This window comes from Convolutriloba macropyga, chromosome 4, assembly GCF_964194025.1.
Source record: "Convolutriloba macropyga chromosome 4, txConMacr16.3, whole genome shotgun sequence".
NCBI classification, from domain to species: Eukaryota; Metazoa; Xenacoelomorpha; order Acoela; family Convolutidae; genus Convolutriloba; species Convolutriloba macropyga.
The window spans coordinates 71,920,073-71,939,600 of NC_134471.1; the positions used below are offsets into that span (position 1 = coordinate 71,920,073).

General features: G+C 35.6%; 2 protein-coding genes across 3 annotated transcripts in view; both read left to right on the forward strand.

Moving 5' to 3' along the window:
- The window catches only part of LOC142337879 (importin subunit alpha-3-like), a 249,192-nt gene that overhangs the window by 38,711 nt on the left and 190,953 nt on the right, over positions 1 to 19,528 (forward strand). The gene's annotated exons all lie outside the window — the stretch shown is intronic.
- Positions 1 to 19,528, forward strand: part of LOC142337883 (ubiquitin-related modifier 1 homolog) — a 126,429-nt gene that overhangs the window by 38,710 nt on the left and 68,191 nt on the right. The gene's annotated exons all lie outside the window — the stretch shown is intronic.

Sequence of the window (19,528 nt, forward strand, 5' to 3'; positions counted from 1 at the left end):
TTGCATAAGATTTTAACCACAGTCTACGAACGACTTTAAGATATCTTAATCAAAATCAGAGAATGAACATTTCCGGATAATTTTGTTGTTGCTAATAAGTTGATCTTCGCTGCAGTGTAGAATATCAGATTAAACCAAAGACAAAGAATTAGAGTCCCTTGATAGGATAAAGACTTGTATACTTTCAACACCGTTAAAAAACCACGTAAGAAGTGTTCGGTATGTTCCGTTTCAAGAGTAAAAAATCTTTGGCATGCCCGTAAACCAAAAACTTGGGCACATTTGGTTTCGTGAGATTCAGTATGCTTGATTTTTAAACATATGAAAAGTTTGTTATGTTTCATGTAAAATTATACGCAATGCGTGCTATGTTCTGTTTGAAAATGTGGCAAATTGTCGTTTTGAAATGTACAAAATTTGAACTTTTTTCGTATATGGTACCCAAGATGAGTTGCGTGACCCGATCCAGCCCTGATCAGAACAACTTGGGTCGCGCACTGGGATAAACCGCGACCACTCCCAAGAGTCTGGACGCACTATCTCTATCTACGGTCTGATCTGATCAAGAATACATCCAGAGTCTGCACTGTCTGATCAGGGCACTATTTAAGGTCTGTTCAGGGTGATCAGAAACTCGCCCAGAGTCTAGGGTTTGGATAGTTTTATGGCATGATCTGGATAGTCTGAACAGAGCTCTTTCCCCTTGCCAAAGTCTTTACAGTCTGATCACAACTTTTTCCAGAGTTCAGAAAGCCTGCCCAGAACCAAGAGTTCCGACCAAAATAAGCCAGCCCCCCACCCAAAAAAAAGAGAAGACGATAAATCCCCGATGGGACCGTTTTTTGAAGAGCTTTTTCCCATTTTACATGACTAACATCAAAGACCACGCAAAAGATTAAGTCTTGGTAATTGTTGTTCAGCTGAAAATTATTCTTTGTTTGGAAGCAACATTTCTTACTGAAGATCCAAAAACCATATAAAATGACTACTAGTTTTCTGAAAATAATACATTTTACCAATGATTACTGCTACTTCAACAGTTAAAAGTCAATCAAGGTACCCCAATGCGCAACCGAAGTGGGCCTGGCGCCCCCAGTGCGCAACTAAAGTCGGTCTGGCACCCCAGTGCGCGACTCAAATCTGACTGACCAGAACCGATTTTGGTCTGGATGGTGTGATCAGAGCTGGCTTGAGTCGCACACCCCGTCATCGGTAACGTTTATCTGGTATGAGTATTATTATAGCCCTTATAAGACCATGCATAATCATACATGAGCTTTACAACAGCCTAGCGAGATCTTAGCAGATAACCGTTCATTTAAACTAAGGTAGAACCGTGCTCGAGATAGATTTTACAAATAATGCACTAAAAGTTTCACAAAGTTTATATTAAGGCAGTGGTTTTTCCTGATTTGTCAGTTCAGTTACTACAAAAGTAAAATAAAATAAGCACTGGAATTTTCTCACTGATGAATTTCAGTTGCAAAAAACTATCTGAATGAGTTATAAAGGCATTTTTTCACAAAATGAAATTCAACAATTTGCATTGATGCATAAAAAGGGCAAATTAGAATTTTATTGTATAGAAAAGAGGGTAAACCAGGTTTGCACATAATGTTCCGATTCCGATCATTTGATTGGCTTGATCTTCTACCAAATGAGGAAAAATTGTACATTTTAAAAATATAATTTTTTTTATAAAATAAAACGATACGAAAAAATTGTTTCCAACCCAAAGCACTTAGTAAAATAAATAATGTCACATTAGAGGGTCAATGTGACCTGCCATTATTAGGAATACGAATCAATACAAACTAAAAATTCAGAAGTCTTTTATTTGAAAAAATTACTCAAAAAAGTCAAAATAGCGTCAAACAGAACATAAGATAAACCAATTAATTTGTACTTCAAAATTAATATAAAGCCTGGTAACAATTAGACAGGGGAAGACAAAAGCGGCAAATTAAAAAAAAGATGTTTTATATCTCTTGAAAAAAAATAATTTCAAATTATGAAAACCATTAGACATCAACTGAAATTGCAAATAGGTTTATAGATTATAACAATAATTACTGCTAATTCAGCAGTTCAAATTGTTGGTCGGGGTACCCCCAGTGCGGGACGAAAGTGGTTCTGATACCTATTGCGCGACTGAAGTTGGTCAGTACCCCCCGTCTTCAACTCAATCAATCTGGAACCCCTAATGCATGACTCAAGTGCGCAAGGTTTGACACCCCCAGTGCGCGACTCAATTCCGTCTGATCGGAACCGATTTGGGTCTGGACGGTTTGATCAGAGCTTGCTTGTGTTGTGCACCTCATCTTGGGTATAATCAAAAGATTTTTTTGGTGTTTATTCGCAGGAATTCACAAGAACTCAACGACAAAAATTGTTGAACAATTATGTTCCTTTTTTTCAAACTGAAAAATGTAACATGATTTTTGAGCAGTTCAGTAATTATTGTTCACTGAGTAATGACACTGAGAAATTTAAAACATAAATCGTTTTCTAACGATATTTTTTTGTTTGAAACTGAAACATACAGACAATATCCGACGTTTGAATTCGGACACCCACTTGACTTCCTACGTGTCAAACCAAACAACCAACATTTTTCTATGTTGGAAAAAGATAATTTCTGGATGGGGCTATAATAAATCAAGATGCTTTTTTCCAGACTGATTTAAAAATTGAAATTTTTCTAGCTCATTGCAGAAAGGTGGTTTCATTCAAGTTGTGATCTCAGACCAAATTGACTTGATTATTAAGCGATCATGTTAAATCTCTCTTCGGAGCATTAATGAATACTGCTTCAAACCAAATGTAGTGTACACTTTTCTATGACTCAAATTAGGGACTGCAAAAAAAGATTCCAGGGTTTTTTGTCATATAAATTTTCACGACTAAAATGATGGAAAAAAATTGCAGTTATAAAGATTTTCATTTATTTCAAATTTGCTTTTTACCATTGTAATCAATCATTTTGCTCCCGTATCATAATCAAGGTTTTCCAAATCTACATGAGTCTAGAGCTGCAATCTGTAGTGCTAAAAGAATGTTTTTGTCTAGGTTCACTGAAGGTGCAATGCAGGACTTCACAAGAGGAGCTGCGCAACCCAAGCCAGTTCAGATCAGACCAACAATAGCCGTGCGGGGGGGGGGGGGGTCGAGCCTCAATCAATTGATAAAATCTGATATGTTACACTTTCATAAGAGCTGTTCTCTTAAGAACATTATTTCACTAACGTAGAAAGTGATATTGAAGACTTTTTGTTTGTTTGTTTTCTTTGTTAAATTTTACCAAACGCTATTCTTTGATCTTTCCCTGCAAAAACAATTAAGGCATAGTACAAGAAACCTATTTGAAAAAATCTTGATTCGTTTTATTTATCGGTTTTTCTGCGGTTCCAAACGGCCTCTAACATCTTTTCTTATATCTCAGATTAGAAAAACGAGCGCTGAAATTTTACCAACAGCTGCCAAATGCAGTAAAACTATTTTTTTTGAAAACTTCTTGAGACATCTACGAGAAAGTTATATCAATTTAGACCAGACTGGAATCCTTCGTTTTAGTTTTCCGAAAAAACTCAAAACACAGCACGCCACCCCAGAGGACTATTTGACACATCTTCAAAGAATAGCAGCCAGAGTTCCTCAAGTTGTCATCGATTCTTATGAGTAACAGAACAGTTCCTAAGTGGAAAGCCGACACTCTGACAAAAATGAAAAAGAATAGAAAGAAACAGAGGACCTGGCAACAACAGTGAATGACTTGTGCAACAGAGTAGCGCGAACTAAAATGATTGAGAAGCTGGTTCCTGGAATTAATTCACAACCAACTAGATCCAATAATTTCATTTTCCTGCAGGCCCAGCAACAAACTCTAAAATAAAACCAAAAAGCAATTGTCTTTTAAATGCCCCCAATTAATTCCCAACTGAAAAGTATTGAAAAGCAACAACGAGACGAAGCAATCCCGAGTCAAAGCGAGAATGGAATGAGTTATAACCAACAACCTCAAAACTACTCTTCCCGTGGTTGCTTGCAACGCGTTGTTCAGTACAAATCCAGAAGAAATGGTCGAGTAATCTGCCGGAATTGTGGCAAAAGGGGTCACTATCAGAAAAATTTGCTGGTAGGCAAACTCTCCGCAGAGAAAAACTAAAATAACGTTTGAGCAACAGTTACAACGAAATTCTCGCTCAATCAGTCAACACTCTAATTATACACAATATTGACAAAGATGAAACTTCCTACACTCAAAGATGAATAAACTTAAAGAAAAACCTTCACTGTGTTATTTTCGAATTGTAACTGGAAAGCTAAAATTTGAAGCTCTGGTTGAAACTGTTTCTTCCAAAAACGCGTTGTCAATGCGAATTTGCAATCAAATAGAGAACAGTTTTGTATCAACATATCCAACGTCGACATCTGAGTTTTTTACGGCAACTGGTCAAAAAGAACGATGTCTCTTGTGCGCAAAAATACCATTCAGAATCGGCATAGCAAAATTTAAATCCCAATTTCCTTTAATGCAACAACATTTTACACCAATTTTAGAAGCCCCGTTTTTATCAGAGAACAACCTTATGGTTAACATGAAATGAAAACTACTTCTCACGCCTGATCTTATGTATACAATAAACGAAGTTCAAAAAGCCGAAAGAGAGAAATCTGTTTGACACGAAGAAAAAACCTTCAGCATTTACAAAAAAATCAAACACTATATTAGGTCCTTGTAAACAAGACCTATTCGTTTGTTTCTGCATGACATTTGAATTATCGAACATCATTGTTATAAAGAACTCTTCAAATTCTTCAAACAGAACTCCGGATTATTTGTTACATTGTCGTTGAACCATGTCGATGACAAAATAAAACTCAGATTTCCTTCTTGAACACTAATTCTCACGAAACAACCATAACAGCAAAAAGAAATGTAGCAGTCATCACAGTTCTTACACCAAAACAAGTAAATTTCATAGCTCCGGTTGACCCACAAATAGCAGCCTTCATTCACATCAATCACAATTCCTACGATGAAAATAAACTTGCTCTAATTGACAGAAAAAGTTATGCAGTTTTGTTTTGGTTAAAAACACCAAAAGCTTGCGAAAACCAAGAACTTTTTAACCGGAATCGAAAAAGAATATATGATGAAATGGCAAGCAGCATAGAACCATTTGAAAAGTGAGCCAATTTGAACTGAATTTCTATTACAGTTTTCCGGGAAAGACTCAGTGTTATCTGAAACTGCAGGCAAGTCAGTTTAAATGGTTCTCGTCAGCTACGTCACATTTTTGTTAATTCACCAGCCGATTTGATGGTCGCCTGGTCTCGAATTTTACTGTTATACTGAAACTTGAAAATGATCGCCCCGTCTATTCAACTTGCCCCCTCCCCCGCGCCAGTACATTCCCGAGTTGAAATTTTAGTAGAGTTAGCCCTGATGACATACTTTGGAATTGTAAAAACCCTAAGATACTTGAAATACAGCAGTCACCTATTTTGCCAACACAAAATTTTCTGTAAACTTCGAATGTTCATCAATCTCAGGAAGATCAACCATTTAATTTGACACAAATAAGAAAATCATATTTTCCTATTTCGACATTAGCAGTCTCTGGAATTCAGCAGGGATAAACTTATTCGCTAAACTGGATTTATGACAGGCCTACTATTGCATGCCAATGGCTGATAAACTTTCCATTCAAATTTTAGCATTTATTTTGGAGCTAGGACCTACGCCTTTAGTCGGCTAGCCCATGGACAACGTCGAGCCCCAACCGCTTTGTGCGGTTTTGGTTCGACAACATTTAGACCCACGCATTATCGAAGATGTCTGCTATCAGTACATGGACGATATTTGTGTTGGAACAGAATCGGCTATGGACCTATTAGAGAAACTCAATCAAATAGTTCAACGCATCAACAAATCCGGATTAAAACACTCCCCGCTAAAGGTGAGTTCCGCGTTAAATCCTTTCAATTTTGGGCTAACTGATTAGGGCTAACCTTTTAACCCCAGATACAACTAAAGTGACGAAATTTTTGAACGTACTAGAAATGCCTAAGATCACTAAACAAGTGAAAATGATAATTCGGTTTCTGCATTTCTTCTGCCTTTGATTCCAAAGCTGCAAGATCATCTTACACCATTTTCAAACTATTAAAAAGCAACGCAAAGTTCATAATTACGCTAGAACACCATGAATGTCGCAATATTTTAAAGAAATTGCTCATCGACACTTTCGCAAGGTCACTGCGGCTCGGTTTGAAGGAAGAACAGTTCGTGATAATGACCGATGCTAGTATGCTCGCAGCGGAATACGTTTTGGTAATTGAAGACTGCACTCAGAAAGAACGAAATGACGACTAAAAACGCCAATACCCACCCGTTCAGTTCGTAGCTGAACTGAAAATAAGCTTTTGTCGCAAGGATTTCCAGCTGTCTACTAGGCCTTCGGAAACTTTTTTTTTATCTCATTTGGGGCTGCTCAGGGAAAGTTGTTTCTCTCACAACAACAAAATCTTCATCCAATTCTTTTAGGCAAGACGCATCCCGCGAAATTTATTGTTAATGGAAGATCGCATCATGTCAAATCACTTTCTTGGGCATATTCCGGGGAAAGCAAAAAAACAGCCGAATTTGTTCCAGAAGTTCCTCAAGAACTGAACGAGTTAATTGAGCTATTGGTCCGAAACACATTTTCAATCCAACAGACAGAGATTGAATTCAAAACAAATTTAGCAGCACAAAACAACCATTCATTAAAACCATAACAACGTTACCAAGATTCAAGACGCGGGAAATTCATCGAATTTTTTAAATTGCCTTCAACAAACAACGAGAATTAACAATGAAAATGAAATTCTTCAATTAGTGGAAACAAACAGGAACAAACTGCGTATATCAAAAATTTTTACTGCAAACCCACTAAAAACTTTCTTGTTTTTGAGTGCAGTCGACGCCTCAACATTGCCATTGAACAGAAAAAGGATAACGAAATACAGCAAAATCGATCCTGGATTAGTAAAAGGAAATCGCTGCCGAAAACAAAATATTTGACTGTTACCCAACGGAAGTACATCAAGCAAGTAGAAGACTTTCCGTCATAAATGATATTGTGTATCAAAAAATTTTTTTCATGATGGCCACGTTACTCTCAAACAGATCCTGGTATAAAAAATATTTTCGGTCTGAACTGTTGTATTGCAAACACAACAACCCCGTAGCTAGTCATCGGAACACATTACCCAAACTGCCTGCCGTTTTTCGGGAACAATTCTTTTTCTCTGGATTCCAAAAACTGCTCATCGACTACATTAACAATTGCTTGACCTGTCTTCACATTAAGTCAACACAAATGTCCCATCCAATCCCTCCACTTTTGCCAATCACAAGTTAGCAGAATTTAACTGAAGAACTTCTACAGAATGATAATGTTCGAGCACTCCCTGTTTCAGGAGGATTAAAAAGCATTCTAACTGCAATCAACTTCTTCAGCAAATAACTGTTTTCTTTACCACTGAAACATCCAGATGCCAATATTGCGGCTCAGAAAATAAATTCTATATTTCATCAACACTGTTGATTTCCAGATACAATCTTATGAGCCCTCGGATCAGTGTTTACTTCAAAGTTGTTCAAGGAATTGACAGTCTTTATTCAGATTCAATCGAATCAAGCAACACTAAGACTTCCTTAGACAGTCAACCTGCTGGAACGTAGTCGCGCAGTTCTTAAAAAACTTGAAATTGAACATCATCTCACCTGGCGTAATTTGGTATAATCACATAGAACATGCTTGGTTTGCGAATAACACGAGCTTAAATAGGGAGTCAAATTGCATACTAGCACTAATTTTCTACGGCTATCAACCAATGTCAACGCTTGAAGGAAGGTTCAATAATAGTAAAATTTTTGAGCAAACGCCTGATAATTCAATTATCCAGGAACTTCAAGACCAAATGTTGCAGTACTTTCAACATCAAAAGGATATAAAAGTTAAAAAGTTAACGCATATCAGAAATAAGGATCATAATTTGATCAAAAAGCAAAGCCATCACCATTAACGCCGCTGCACAACCCAATACTCTACCCTAAAATCACCCATCTACCGTCAATTCTACACGGCTTCAGCAGAACGAGCTGGATGCTCCTCTATCGGATCGAGGCTGTCTACACTCATTCAAACTATCTAACACGACAAGTGGAAACGACTGACACGCAGTGCGTAAATAGAGTCAGATTCCGTCCAGCCCAAAAAAATTTATACCTGATCCAAGCCGAACTTAAATTCAATCTAACTAATACGACAAGTGAAAACGGATGACCCGCAGTGCGTAAATAGAGTGAGATTCCGTCCAAATAACCCCAAGTACACAGTACAAGATGTTAGCTTTGTTGACCCAAAAAAAGTTATACCTGATCCAATGCCGAACTTATGTGGCGCTGAACCCGAACTTTTCGATAACCTCTCAACCTAACTGCTGAAGCCACCACAGTATGCAGTTCACAAGAACTTTACCTGAAATGACGTCGAATATGTGACAGTTTTCTACCCCTGAGATACGGTCGAACAACAAAACATTTAACAGCCTCATACGCAACCTGCACACGTTTTGTCGTCAACCAATAATCCATGCCAACAATCCGGAAAGGGCACTACCTGTCTTGATTACCCCTGCTAACGAAATAATGGAAAATAGCAATCAACTTCCAGTAAAATTTCACTCATCAAATCTACCACAAACACGCGATAATATGACAGTTACGCCTTTCCCCTTGGCGACACCAGCAACTCCGGGCAGAAACACCATAGAAGCCGGACAATACAACTTGAGGTTAAACCCCGCCTCACCCCAACAGAATCACTGCAGTTACCAGTTCTAAATACAAGTAAATTAGTTTTGAGTATTCACGAGAGGTGAGCTTCATTTGCTTTTGTTTATTTTGAAAAACCGAAAGGATAACTAATATGCTAACATTAATCTCACTATAAAGCTCCCACGCCGAGTCGCTATTCACGTTAAAAAAATAATTACCATATGCAAAAACTAATTATCTTTTTCCAATCAACCTCAAAAAAATAGCCCTCTAAGAGAGCTCTTATTACAGTTTTTGAAGTCAGCTCAGCTTTTTTAACCTCAACCTGCTCGTTAATGTTTCCTCCGCGGAATTCTGGAGCTGTAGTTCTGATTGCTGCGCTTAGTTGGAAAAAAATGTTGATGACTTATGTTACTCCGACCTTTTAACAAATACATGGTCTTCCAAGTAAGCCAGTTTTTTAAAAGTTACCAGAAAAGAATCAAATTTACCTAAGAAAGTTGTCAAATTGAGCCCTCAAAAGCTTCTTTGAGATAGAAATCTGATTGCTAGCTTTGAATTCAGAAATATCTAAATAACCATCTGCACTGTGAATAGTTCTTCTAAGTGAGCCATTTCTATAGTTTTTCTAGCAGAAGATAACAATTACAGTCAAATTCTTCTCCGTTATGTCCTCTATCAGTTTTTTGAGCTCCATTTTTTTTCAAACCGACATTTCAAATTTTTCATCACTTTACGCCTATGAACTTATCACATTCTTTAAAAAATTATATTTCAAAGTAAGTCGCTTCGCAAACTTTGTATTGAGAAGCAGAAATACCACCCAAAGGTTCCTGCATGTCATCTCTAAAGCTTCTCGGAGTTCGATTTGACAAGTACTTAAAAAAACTACCTAAGGATCCAAAATTTTTAATATCTTAACGTTTTTTTGTTTTTTAATTCTCATCACTAGTTTCCCTTTAAGCCAGCCTTCAATCCACTAATAGCAAATTTGCATGGTGCCAGAGTCAGCATTCTCAAATAGGTATTGAAAATCGAATCATAATTTGAAACACTGCAATATAAAGTCCTCATAATAAATCTTACTAACTTGGTTTACATATAAAGTTGGTCGCTTTTTAGATTTGGAATGAAGTTTTTCATACCTTTGGAGAATAGATTGTGTTGCCTGCGAGTAGAAGTTGACATTTTTGCGCACTAACAATTTGTAAAAAATAAGGAACTAAAATTAATAAATACACAAATAATTAATTGAATTCATTGGATTACATTGCAAAATAACAAAAGTTACAAACGAGAGAGTTGCAATCTCTTTGTTTTCTTTTATTTTGATATGATCTATTGTTACCAGAAACAGGTTTTGATCTTGTTACTGTATTTTGTAGAAGGTCCAGCATGGAAACTAAGGGCTTTCTACCCTTTGTTTATTCTTGATGCAGCTACATTTGATTGTAGAACACTGCAAAAAAACCACGGCCATAGCTTTTAGGTTAGAGAGTGGCCAATTGTTTCGTTTTCTCTGTAGCTTACAGATTGTGTTCGATTTCGCTCAAGGTACACAGCCTCGTTTTGCTGTTCCAGCTGCTTCAAATATTCCACAGGCCCAATAGCAGTCAATTTCTTTTCCCAATCATTTCAATCTTTTTCGCAAAACTTGATAAATATGGCAGCAATGTGTTCTTCCAAATATTTTCGGCCAGCTTCCCAGACACAAACTATTGTAGATACACCTAAACACACATTAAGGAAAAAGACACAGAAAACCATTTAGTTACCTTAAAATCAACATCTTCTTTTCTCTTTTCTCGGTCTTTTTTTCACACTCTCATATTCTCTTTTACCTGTATTGAAGTTTAGAACCGACAACTCAGGCTGAATTATAAAGTTGCCAGGCTGAGTGAAATGCCGAGCCCAATTACTGAAACTTCCAGTGCACTCGCTTTCCAAGAAGAAACGCAAATATTGTGTTTTCTTGATTAAGGATTTCATTTGCTGGCCACTCTTTTTTTCAGGGCAATCAGCCAAAGTTCTTAACCGTAACGCAGATTTGAAATAGAAAAAGCCCCGGAATATTCGATATCAGGCAGATTAAAGCACTTTTTATCTGAACTCACTGCATTCTCCTGAACTTTCTTCAGCCTTTATAGGTATTTTACACTCTGCTGAATGCTTCAATTGTCCGAACTACATCGAATTTGTATCAAAGCATGAGGAAAATCTGCGCCATCATATTTAACGTAATTTTTGACGTGCGCCAAAAAAATTGTTTTTTTGTAAGCCTTGTCAATATTCTGAGAAATTTCCATGAAGGGTTGGAACACATTTAAAATGACTCACACACGGTTTCGGTGGAGCTTTTAGGGCAAACGCAGATTTACCGCCAAAGTTGTTTTTTTTTCAATTTCTGATTTTTTCATGCATCATGAAATGACCAATTACCGCTATCCAATGATTCATAAACCGATTCAACCCAGCTGTTGTTATTCATTATCAGAAATTGATCCATTTTAGCTAGTTTTGATTTGACTACCTTTTTTGTACTAGATTTCGTTTATGAGAGTTGCAATTACCTCAATAGTTATAACATGGCAGGTTCCTAAAATTGTCTCCCGGCATTGTTTGTATATCACTTTGTGAAAAACAGATTATTTAGAAATTGCATACTGTTTTCTAATTAAAAATGCTGACGCAAACCTAATGTGCTGACCTAAGTTATCAACGTCCTTCAGTTTACGTCACTCTTTTCCTCATTTGTAACTTTCTTCCCTGACGCAGTTCACCATCGCCATCCAAACCGTTTTAGGTTGAAAACTAATCAACATCTTGTTTAGATACTTTTTTCAATAATACATGCGGTTCTCTTTTGAAGATTAGGTTAATTCCAATCATTCTGTCTTCCTTGAATCGTTGGCCGTATTCGAGGCTTTTTTTTATGACTTTGTGTTTTCTTGTTCAAATGAGGGTTTGGGTTGACAGCTATTGTGGCAAACGCTGTCGAATTTCTGTATTTACTTATGACATAGCTATTGACAGTAAACTTATATAATTCAATGATTTAATTGCATATTCAGTTTATATCTGAATTCTTGATGGTGTGTAGGTATCATCGTTTGGTTTTCTGATCATGAAGAGCGTTTACAAAACCATAGAAAACTTGTGAAGAGTTGGTAGATGATTAGAGGAATCAAAAACGACTTCAGAGGTGTTATCTCTTTAAGCTCTGAGAGAAAAACCTCAAATGACCACATTTTCAAAAGAATTTTTTTGAATACTTCGGAAAATGTAAAGTTTGCTGCAACAACTTTTTGTAAAAAATTCTGATATTTGGTTTTTGTCGTTATGTTCACTGTTGAAAGACTTCAAATTTCGTCTCAAAGCTCACCATATAGCAGGAAAGTTTTTTGCTTTTAGTAACTTCTTCTGGAGTTTCTTAGAATCTTCCAGCGTGTATCAATATTAAGTTCATTCGGGAGTATTGCAGACAACAAAGACTACTATTTACCCTCTTCTGCAATCAAAACTTGTAGGCACGGCTTGCGATCCAAGCATGAGTGATTTCCAATTGTTCTGTTAAGAGGTAATTTTTGAGATAATTAGGTTACTACAATGACGTGTTTCTTTTTTACAGTTGTTTTTAATCGGCAAACTGTGAGAAGCAGTTAAAAAAGTCTGCAGAGGTAAAAGTTTCATTTAGCCATTTATGGCACGCACAATTATTGATAAAATTACTTAAACAAACATCATTAGAAATTTTGGCTCTCTTTTGATGATGGCGATTTTTGAAATTTGTTTCTCAATTTTCTTTTTACAGAAAGCCTAGTCACCAAACTACAGAGTATCCTCGCTCTGTTCTGATTTTTGTAGTCAATTTTGATTTTAATACAGTACACTTGAACAGCGCCTCAAAGTTTTCAACTAAAAAAATCACCCATTTGTCATTTACTACTATATTCACTTGCCGCTCAGTTGTAACGCAAAAGTTATCCTATTTTTTCCCTGAATGAAGGATGACGGTCTCAGCTATCCTTCAATTACTTTATTTGAATCCAGAGGAAAGTTCAGTAGGCTATTTTTGGTTCATTCTGGCAACGAATTTCAAGTTGCACGGTACTAAACTTGTGTACCGTTTATTATCAATATTTTTAGGAGATTAGTCTTTATTCTTTGTTTCAAATTGCTCAAAAAAATTAGAGCAAGTTATGAATTCTTTTTCGTTAAATTCCCACAGGGTCCATCAAAACAAATCAAAGAGGCTAAAATACAGAGATTTTTCAGGACACTGATACCTGGGCGAACGGAAATTGTTCTAACACTTTATTACTGCCCTTTTTGCAATGACTTGACAATCAATATAAAGGCCAACATTCTTACATGATCATTGACCTTGTCTGGGCACAAATTTTAGTGACCCAAGCGGTACCTATATCTTCACAACAATTTTTTGGGGAGACCATCGTCTTCAAAGTTGACGCGATACCTGAAGATTAATGGTTTTGCATTTATTTACATTTCATTGATGACAATCTCATGCTTAAACCAATGAATGAGCACGTAACTATATATACTATTTGAAGCAGTGCTTATGTTGAGAAATGGAATTAGTTCGAATTAAAAAGAATCTCAATCCGATTTTAAAAAGAATTTTATTGAAAAGGAAGCTAAATGGGGACCCTATGTCGTTACCGTTCCTGAATTTTTGTATCCATTTCTCTAAGAGATCTATTTTATGCAGGAATGACTGTTCTTGATTAAAAATATTTGGGAGAATGATTCGATTAAATTTGATCAGCTTTAAAACCACTGCTTTTCCTGTTGTTATGATTTTAATAATTTTAAAGTTTCTTTAAACCGTTACTTTAAAACTTCGCTACTGTTGTTCATTTTAGAAACCTTTAATGGTTCCAAAAATACTTCTTCGAACTAGAAACATCAGTAGAGCTGAAGAGTGGGAAAATTTGATGCAAAATTTGTCCATAACTTTGCAAAATTTATAAAAAGCTGGACACTGCCTAATAAATGTGCTGATGTTTCTCCTAAAGTTTGTATTTGTATTGTGTTTTAGTTTACTGCTAAATTTTTGTTGTTTCACTGCTGAATGCAAAAAAATTATTCTCATGTAACCACACCTGAACTTGTTTATGTGAAAATTTACCTGAAATACAATTCAGGTGTTTTTCAGGTGCTTTTACACCTGAACTTCACCTGAACTTCTAGTTATCTGAATTTGGTTCAGATAAATTTACCTGAACTTTTTTAGTGTGTACTTGTCAATTGCCAACGGACGTCCCTGAGAACGGTTTCATTGCTTTTGTTTATGTCTTTAAAGTGAACAGGTAGACAATTTTTTGTACAATTTTAAACTGTTGTATAAAATTATGGGCAAAATTTCGTATATTAAGTTTATTCTTTTTGTTTGGAAACATTCGATGAATAGTTTCCTTTTCGAGTTTTGTTTTCAAAAACGACATTTGAGAGAGCAAACTGGTTGATCAGCATCACTTGCGTGTCCAGAGCATAGATGTTTTAGCAATTCTTCTACAGTTATTTTCTCTAACAGTTTTTTTTAATTTAGCAGCACAACGGCGTGAACTTTATACAGCATTTTTATTGGGAGAGCAAGATTTGTTTCCCAGAAACACATTCTTTGTTAGAAATGATGTTTATGCACCATTTAAAGCAAAATGTCGAGTCGATTCGTGTATATTCAAAAATTGTCAGCACAACTCCACGAACGAACTACATCTGAATTTTTAAAATTTCAGATAGCTTTATTTAAGATGCATACTTACACTTAAAATTGACGCCTGCAATTGTAAATTTCGAGTTATTGTTTCGTTTTTACTTGCAAATGAGCCACGTTTCAGAGTTTTATTGCTTGTCACGTGTGATCCTGAGTAATCGCAGCAGTATCCTTAAACGCTCATTTTGCGTGTTGACACAGCAACAATTTTTACTTTTCAAACAAGCTTTTCATGTATCTCAGAATCCGATATGTTTCCATTTCACTCTATAAGACGTTGCATTATTTAACTTTAGACGTGTTTTTTTTGTTTTTCCAAAGCGTTTTGGAATTGCCTTTACCTTGGATGAATTGTACTCGATATCTTCAATCCATATGTGCTAGTATCTTTAATCGATACTTGAAATGCAGACGTTTCAGCTCGCTGAAGAGGGTTAACTCAACCAGAAGATTTTTGTTGCGAACAAAAGAGTAAATAATCGAATGGCTAAAATAACACTATTCGCGTGGCACGAGTGTCGCGTTTTTCGCCTCAGCTGATTTTGCTCAGCAAGATCTGCAATACTCTATTTTCGATTAGTTTGTTTACCTCATGTGTAATTACCATATGCTTGATGTGCCACCTCTTAGCAGCTTATTTTGCATAGCTGATGACACTAAACTTTCCTGTTCTCTCGAACTCTTATTAAATTTCATTCAGATAACAACCAGTTATTGTTTTAGTTCTTGGGATTTTCATTCGCAATTCCAACTGATTGAACTCCGCCTCAAAAACTGCAGCTAAAAAGTTCTCTGTACAGTTGTTCAAGCAGTTCTTAAAGCCTTTTGTAGGCGATTTTCCCCATAAGTCGAACCAATGGATTGTTCAATCCAATTAGGTTCCAAAACTTACAGATTGAGCAAAACGTTTGTCAGCCTACCGTTTATTGCAAAATAAACTGAAAGGAAAAAGCCAGACATTATCTTAGGCTTAAAAAGCGCAGAGTTCGGAAACGTCTTGAAAAACTTTGATGCAATGCGGAATAAATTATAATCTTATGTGGAGACATTTTGAGGAAATCTTCTCCGAACGAAACGTCTCTACATGGCTTTTTTCCGTGATTGCCAAAATTGAATAAACAAGTTGTTGCTTTTTAAAAAAAACGTTTGGAACGAGAGGAAGACTTGCAATCTAGGCCGTTGATCCACAAAAACAACAAAATGGGAAAAACGGCCTAATCCATCTGAAGAGCCAAACTGTCGTGAAGAAATTATTTCCTAGTCCCCACATGCCAACGGGAGGCTACTTGATTCTGTTTTAGCTCTTGACTGTAGTTTTTACTGCATAGGCCAGAATTTGTTAGAGTTGCTGACACCAAACCTCAGAAAAACTTGACAAAAGCGCAATTCTAGATGGGTAAAAATATCAGTCATCAGACAGCAACTAGCTCAACTAAATGGCCACCAAAAAGGCGGCATCTCTGTAAGCAACTCTGTAACCATTTACGATGAAGGTGTATGGCAACAAAAAAGAACTAAATCTAACCCAGGTACATCAAAAATCTAGAGAACAGTCTTATCTGAATTTTTGGTTTTGCAACAAGACCTTGCAAGTGAGATATTTTAGTGGATGTAAAACTTTTAACCTAATAGTTTAAACGGAAATTTTGATAAAAAAGTAAGTGACTTGACAATTTTTTTCTTCGGCTGTGTTATCCGAATGTTGTTGTTCATTAGTGCAAATAGGTAAATTTGGTCTTCAGTGCAGAAATCAAAGAAACGTATGAGGACCACCGTTGTTCTTGGGTAGAACTTTAAGTGTCGGTATTGTTTCAAACTGATATATGTTAACCTCAAAAATGGCTTTTCTTGAAATTACGCATACTTTTCTTCGTGCTTTTTGTTTGAGTTTATTGCTGACCATTAAACACTAGTCGTGTTTTTATAAATAAGTTTCATCTTGTTTGCGGAGAATGCACAGTTGTTTAACGAATTACTTATGTTGTTGAACAGTTTTACAAATATTGAAATCAATATTTCTATTGTGCTATCAAATAAGGCCTAGAATTGCTGAATTTTGAATTAATTTCTTTGCCAAAAAAAATTACAACTCACAAAAGAGATGGAATTTTTTTATCACATCAGAACATCCGAGGAGGACGAGGTCTTGGAACTTTTTTTCAAATTTTATTTCAAACTCGGATTATGGCGTTGATCACTTTGGCCTTCCCCAAAAATAACATAAGAGAAGGTTTTGAGAAGTCCTCATGAAGCATTTGGCAAATATCTGGTTCCAATTATCTGTTCTAGTCTTGAATTCGTTTAGAACAAGTTTTCAATGGACGACGTTTTTCACGTTGATATCAACCATCCTCTGAAAAACCAAATATGCGCAAAATTAAACACGCCTTTCTTTTAGCTTTTATGAAAAGTCATCAGTACAATGCAATCTCGCAATCCACTTGCTGGTTTCTCCTGTAATTTCAAAAAACTTTGCGCTGCATACCAAAATGAAAAATGAGCAATTGAAAAATGAAAAAAAAGTCTTAAGGGAACCTATTTTTTAGCGGAAAAGAATTCTACCCCATGTAGAACTGTAACCTTGATCTTGCAAACTTAAGGTGTTACCGCCCTGTGACAGTATTAAGATATCCATCGAAATTTAAAGGCATTGTTGCCTATGAGCAGTCTGATTTTTATCTGGAAAAAAATAATCTCACACGGCAAAGTATTCGACAGCTTATCCTTTCTCGCATTTAATTAAAAGTTCCCTGTTGAATATCTTTAATCATTTTTTTTTTATTTTTTGGACAAATCGTTTGCCAAAATGTGTATTGAATTAGAGTTGTCTTCAGCGTTTGATATCGTTGATCACCAAATTTTCTTTGAGATTTTTGCACAAAAGTTTTGTTTTGAAAACTGTGGTGTCACAGTTTATGGTAAACTAGAAGATAAACCGATCCAACTGAATTTAATTTATCTTTTCTGTGCTGTATTTCGGATTCGATTAGACCCCGCAGTTGATGCAAGTTTGAACAATTTCCGGCCTGGAGTTAGTGTCAGTTTTATGAAGCTAAACTGGAAACGGATGCGGAAAAGAAGGAGTTAAATATTATTCGGAAATACACAATTCATAATTATATTCTTTCATGTCTGCCAGAAGTTTGTGACTACAACGAACAGGTAATATTACAAGGTTAATTTTTTTGGTTTCATTTCGTTTTAATCTCTCCGTAAATTGTGTTCAGTTCGAGAGATCAATTTAAAGCAAGTGACTTCTTTAGGTTTTCTAGACCCTATTTTTATTACGAGTTGACTACTTTACTGTTCTTCACAAATATTTTGTTAACAATAATTCAACGCATAAGGGTCTCTGCTCTGGGTTTGATCTTTCGAGTGTCATCTTCAGCACCAACCTCGTTTCATCTAAAACGTCGAAATGGGTTGCCAATTAGGCAAGACTTTCTGTTTAGGAAGTTGTTGGTACATGTATCGCTTTTGCATCAGCCTGGTAATTCTCCAATATTTCTATCGGAACCTATCTTTCAAAACACAAAGTTCTGAGTTTATTTACAAATTACTTGTTAATTAATTCTGTTCAAGCTCTTGTAGATCAATGTTCTCGCATGGTGTGGTTGTTGAGTGCTATAGGATCTCCTATGAGTTTGAAAACTACCATCTGAATTTTTTCAGGCGAAGACACAAAAATCCATCTGTTTTAATTTTCACATATTGTTGGGTTTCTTAATGGTACTTGAAACAAAATATCCCTAATACCAATAGGAACAGAATTACTGCGCAGCCTCTTGTACTTCATATAGAAGAAAACAAACCGTTTTGATGCTGGAAACCCTGTCCTGGCTTATCGGACTTTTTATGCGTTTCTTAGGCCAGGAAAAGCCTTGAGCCCAGGCCTGAAGGAGTTTCTGTGCTTTTCCGATGCAGTTAAGATGGTTTTTTCCAATCTGCCATTTTTTGTTCTAGTAGCATCTTCAAGTATCTGGCTTGATCGATGGCTAGATTCTGCTTTACTCGTGAATATTATTTGCTTCGTTAGTAAAACATTTGGTTCTGCTCTGTTTCCCTTGCGGGTGTTTTTATTCCCCCAAATTTTAAGCATATAGTAGTAAGTATGTTACAATAAAAAAGGGTTAACTAGGGGGCACGAAGTTTATTTGAAGCTGAGAGGGATTGATTCAACGTTGTTATGCTGAAAGCGATTTAACCTCTGCTGAGCATTTGGTTGATAATTTCTAGCTTTTCCAATGTTTTTTGTAAGCACTGGTCCAATCTTTGTGAATGAACTTCACAAAAATTTGGTATCAGCCTTGATTTGGGACACTAAAAGTTCCCATTGCTTGCAGATGCAACAACTATCGAAACAAGCTAAATTAAAACAGCAAAAATTATGTCACAGTTTTTGTCAAATTCTGATTACCACACGGCATCAAAGCAAATGGCTATAAGGGGTCCAGATTCAGCAAAAAATTTTTGACGCACTTTAAAGGAACTAGCAGCAAAAATACCTGTAGGAAACGTTGACACATACTCTGACGCAATAACATACAATCGACCCAATATAGATTTCTAATTCTTATTCAGCGTAATTCTCTGTCGCAAAAATTACCAAGGGTCTAAAAGCTTAACTAAGGTTAAGCTTAACTTAGGTCTAAAAGCTTAATAATAATAATGATAATAATATTAATAATAATAATAATGATAATAATAAAAATAATAATAAAAAATAATAATAAAAATATTAATAATAATATTATTGATAATAGTAATAGTAATAATAAAAATAATAATAATAATAATACTAATAATAATAATAATAATAATAATAATAATAATAATAATAATAATAATATTAATAATAATAATAATAATAATAATAATAATAATAATAATAATAATAATAATTTTAATAATAATAATAATAATAATAATAATATTATTATTATTATTATTATTATTAT